At 32.6% G+C, this 5651-nt stretch overlaps 1 long non-coding RNA gene across 1 annotated transcript; it reads right to left on the bottom strand.

Moving 5' to 3' along the window:
• On the bottom strand, positions 1-2594 carry LOC140009182 (uncharacterized). The gene is made up of 3 exons (XR_011816532.1): positions 2419-2594; positions 709-1852; positions 1-632 (listed from the first exon to the last, which is right to left on the bottom strand). It is a non-coding gene; the product is annotated as an uncharacterized lncRNA (long non-coding RNA).
• Between the last annotated feature and the right edge of the window lie 3057 nt (positions 2595-5651).

Raw genomic sequence — 5651 nt, forward strand, 5'->3', positions numbered from 1 at the left:
TAGCATGATAATAAATTGGATGCAAAATGCTATCCATATTTCCATTCATACAAAAATAGCCATTCAGATCATCCAAACAAAAGTAGAACACATCATTGTTTGTTTACACCAAACTCAAAACCCAAAAACTAGTACAAAAAACAAAACAGTTTACAAAATGCCATCTAAGTCCAACCCAGTCACCAAAAAATGCTTGTTTACATCACGTCACCTATCTATGAATTACACATACACACAGTTTAGGAAGGATTTGTTCTTGTTCTCTTGGCCCTTATTTTATGTAGCACGTTAGAAACTATTGGAGGTCTGACTCTTCGGCCAGCAAAATTCTTAACAGGTCCTCTAGCCCCAGCAGATTGTTAAATGGAAGCATGTTAGTAACAGGACATACGTTTCAAGTATTATGTACTAAGGTTCATGAATAATACTTGACAAGAAGCAATTTTCCTAGTGATAACCTTGTTGACACTAGACTTTATTGGTTGAGTATATGCCTTTCTCTTTGAAACTTTTGATTTAGATGGATTGGGATTATCAGCCAGCTTTCCTTGAGGGGTTGGTTCTGAAGTGTGACCAGCGGAGTGGTTAGCTTCTTGTGGTTCTGAAGTTTCACCAGCAGGCTCTTGACTTGCCTATGACATCAAAACAAAGAAGTTAAGAAGTGTTAGTAATAAAGAAGAGTTGATGCCATGCATAAGAATATTATACCTTGTAAAATTTGGAATTTGGATGGATTGGATTCCTGCAACTTCTTGAATTGTGTCCAAGGTTTGAAACATTTTTTACAATGCACAATAAGTCCTTCCTTGGTTGATATTTGTCCCTTTGTTGGTTCACTAGGTGCTCTCCTTCGCACCTTCCTTGGCCTTCTGGGCATCTTTCTTATCAATGGAGGATTAATTGGCTCTTCATTGGCCTTCTCCCAATACCTTGCACTTGGTACAAGCATACTTGTATGCTTATATGTCTTTACATAAGTCTCTTTGCCGTAGCATTTGTGGACAAAATTATCAATTGATTTTTTACGTGGTTATATTGTTGCACATGCATGGACACATGGATAACCTGTTTAGTCCTTCAAAGTCTTCTTTAGGCTATTGTTGTACATGATTTTCACTGTCCTGCAAGTGGGAACATGCAGAGTACTATTTTGCTATTGTTTCCCTCTCCTGAATAGTAGACTGGTCTCCTGCAGCCAATTTCTTTGGACTTTTGACATCACTCTTCAGAGCAAACACCTGTAACTTTGACTTAGCAGCCTCTTTGTTAGATGGGTTCACAGCAAAAATGTCTTCATCCTCTATGCTCTCAAGCCCCTCATCTAACCAATCAGGCTTAGCATTTTTTGATTTACCTACTTTGTCCACAGCACTCTCTGTTTTGGGGTCCACATTTGGACCAGCTGTACCCTTTGCAACTCCATTATTTGCAGTTTCTTCACATGTGTGGTTAGCATTTGCACCCTTTTTTTGCAACATGTTAACCCCATCTCTATGTTAGGGAGGCTTTTCAAATGCTTGGTCCCCACTTACACTATATATCACCCTTACAGGAAGATGCAAATGTGCATCATTCATCAACTTAATGTCATCATTCCCTGTAATTGGCAGCAATCCAGTCTCCATGTCCAAATCCGGTACACACCACCAAAAAGTGACCCTGGTTGCATCCTTCTCAATTAGCTTGAACATTCTACACAGTCCAACTATGGACAACTCACTTGGATCTCTATCCTTCCATATGGCTAGTTTGTAGTCTCCTACATAGGCTGTGCTTGACTCACTTCTAAAAATCCCACCAAAGTACAGGTGTATCTCAACCATTTCTTTTTCTTTTTCTTGTGTGTTGTCTTCTATTAACCAGACAAATGCAAAAAAAAATATTATTATACATATATATAAAGTAAGTTGTCTATACTTGATGTAAAAAAATAAACATGATAACGATGTATGTTCACAACAACTACTCACAAGAATCTGGCCCCATCTAGACTGCTGAATTACCAAGAATAATAACAATCTAACCATAGTAATGACGGTGATATAAACCATTATAAAATTGAAATTTTCATAAAGTTCATATATTTCCAACAATTAGGATTTATCAACCTTTTTCTAACAAATTGGCTTGATCGTAAAAGTCATATACATCTAGATCTAGAAAAATTCAGTTCCATAGATACCAACATACGGATACAAGTGTTTATTCACACTTTTATCCAGATTATTTGAACAAACTAAGATATCGAAGAAATTGGAAACATCAATCGAAACAATTATAGTACATCTAAGTCTATAAAAAATCACTTCAATATATAGCAGCATACAAATCAAGGTGTTTATCCACATTTTTATCCAGATTATTTCCCTAAACTACGAGATCATAAAAATAGGAAGCATTCGAAACTTAAAAACTTACCCATCCTGCTATGGGTCTTCTCCTAGTCTTCGATATGATGCAGTTGATGTCTTATGCTTGCAATTGACGTCCTATTCTGCTAGAAATCTTCACTAATTGTCGAGAAATTTTTGCAAATTACTGATTGTGTCTTCCTAGGGTTTCCAAAGCTTCGTTCCTCTCTCTCTAAGTCTTCTTTCTTTGAATTCTCAAAACGACGAAACATTCTTTCGATGTATTCATTTATAGAGGGGCAATTTTGACATTTTTCATTCAGACATTAGTTTAGATATTTTCCGTCAGACTTTCATTTTAGTTGAAATGACAAGGAGTTAAATTATAGATTTCCAAACTAGAGGGAGGTAAATTGTGTATTAGACAAACCACACGGGAGTTTTTGGTATTTTACCCTATAAAATAACATGTCTTATATAACCTTGTGCAAGTAGTAACAATGATATGAACAAGCAAACTCAAAATGATAATATTATAATATATATATATTTTTATTGAAAATTCATTGAAAATTTAAAGTATCATCTGTGTTGCATTCTTTCCAGAATAATAATAGGCAATGAATCACAAATTTTTTTTTGCATTCACTTCTTTATTTAACTAATCATGCTTAAATAAATTATACAAGATCATGCACAATCATACATATTTTCAAGAATAAAAATATTTTTAATTATTTAACAAGTTATCAAGTAAGTGCAATCATGTCTATGAATAGAAACCAAATTGATAGTTCTTGAATTTCACATCCTTAATATCTTCACGAGACTTTAAAAATTTTGTATGGTTATTACACATTAAAACACAACATAAATATTTTTATTTTCATTAAAATGGTTCAATGAGAATCTCTTGTTATTCAAACTAATATGTGTTTTTCATTTATTATCATTTTGACCTTTAAATTCTAGAGACACATTCCCGATATCATTTTTCTTATAAACATCTTATTTTTCTTTGTGAACTATAGATTTATCCTTTTTAACTCACATCATTTTAGCTCATCTATCAAAATTTCTTTACTTAAAACATGTGTCAATATTATGACTAAGGTTTTCACAAAAATAGCAAGTTGATTTAGACTTAACAAAATTTTTTTATTATCATTAGATTTTTTGAAATCATTTTTACTTTTACAACAAGTTTTATTTTCTTCTTTTTTATTGGTAAACTCATTTAAGGCAAATTCAAATTATCTATTCTCTTCTTAATATTTACATGTGCAATTTTTAAAAATTCATAAACCTTTAGGTTTTCTTTTAGTTTTTTATTTGTATTTTTCAATTCCTTATTTGTATCTTCAACCTCTTTGTAAGACTTATTTAACTTATTAATGGTGAGTTTTAAATTCACGTTTTCTTCTCTAATTTGAGTCCTCTCTAAAGCACATTCATTCAATTGAGATTTTGATATCTTATTCAATTCATTAGTTTTTTTAATTTTTCATACCAAATTTTGACAATCTTTTCAACCATTAAATCATCTATATTCTCTTTCTCATTAAAATTTGAAGTTGAACTATCTTCCTTTTCTTCACTAAAATTAGAAATTTTTATTCTCATAGGTTTCTTTTAATTTTCTCCAAATTTCTTGAGCATTTTTCTAATCTTTTGATCTTTTTAGTATATTTTCATCCAAAACTTTACAAAGAACATCCATAACTTGTACGTTTTGTGGCAACATTCTTTTATCATTCTCCTTTTGCTCTTTATTAGTCTTTTCTCTAATTTGTCCTTTCTTTGTGATTAAAGCTTTATAAGAGCCATCCACAACAACATACCATAACTCAAAATCAATAGATTTAATAAAAGCTTCTATCCTATTCTTCCACACATCATAAATTTTACCATAAAAAATCAATGGTTCATTCGTGGATCTTCCTAACACAAAATAAGTTGCCATAATGATTTTTTTTAAACTGGTTGAACTTAATCTCTAGGAGACCAAACTCTAATACTAATCATAAGGCCCAAGCAACCTAAGGGGGGGTGAATTAGATTGATAAAATTAAAGCAAATAAAGGCCAAATTTTCACCCAATTATTAAGCCAAAATAACTGAAGTAAATAAGCACTCAAATAAGCACAATAACAAAAGATATAAACAAATTAAGCCACATAAACTAATAATAAAAAGAGAACAATAATGTAAAAGGATTGCAAACCAATCAAACTCCCAAAATTCTTCCAAACTTGGAGTTAAATCAATCAAATAACTTTTTCAATTGATGGTGACACTAACCAACTTGTACAAATGAAGGCGCACTTTTTCGTCGCTTTAAAAGCCTTTAGTTGAGTCAAGGAGTTTTACAATTCTCCTAATTAGTCCTCAACTAGCTATAATTGAAAGTTTACCCAACCAATTAAGAACTACTTCACAAATAAGGGTCATCTTCACAAAGGTTCTACTTCTCTTCTTTGAGAAAGCTCACAAACCCAATTTTTTCCATACCTACACAATAATCAAAATATATTTTTACGCAAATATCACTCTTAAAAGCTTGTATTTTGTATAGGAAAAAGTTCCTCATATTTTCAGTTTTGAGGGTACTTATAGGTGGTGAAAATTGGTGTTGAAAAGAGCTCCAACGGTCAAGCATTAAATGCTGAAAAAACTAGCTGTTAGGCCTATTGGACGTCCAATACTTGATTCATCATCCAATACATGCATTAGATACTAGATTCATCATCCAATACATGCGTATAATATTTTCCAAAGAATTTTTCATTATTTTCTTCAGACGGCCAATCCTTTGACGTAGTGTCCGATTGCCTTGCATCCTATAGAACTAGCATATTCAAGTTCCATCTTCTTTGGTATTAAATGGCCGATAGAAGAGATGAGTGTCTGAGGTTTTGCTCTGTCTTTCAGACATCTGTTACTTGTATTCAATAGATAACAGTATATAGGCTGTGTTCACTATATACTCACTAATTGAGCGTCCGATCTTACTATCCAATAGATAACATTGTGTGACAACCCCACTTCCCCCTAAGGCTAACCAAAGGGTTCGGCGGACCGCCTGCCCATCTCTCACCAGGACTCACTCAAATTCTTCAAAAGAAATATGAAATAACCTCGAGGATAAAAAAGAACAATTCCCAAACTTGAAACGCATACTTACATTCATTTCTATCTCAAAAATAATACAATCGCAAATATATCGAAAGTTTTTAGTTCTCAATACATTCAACCCTATCCAAGCACTAGCACGAGAAAATCGAAAAAAACAAAATTCAA

Source organism: Coffea arabica, chromosome 6e, assembly GCF_036785885.1.
Source record: "Coffea arabica cultivar ET-39 chromosome 6e, Coffea Arabica ET-39 HiFi, whole genome shotgun sequence".
NCBI classification, from domain to species: Eukaryota; Viridiplantae; Streptophyta; class Magnoliopsida; order Gentianales; family Rubiaceae; genus Coffea; species Coffea arabica.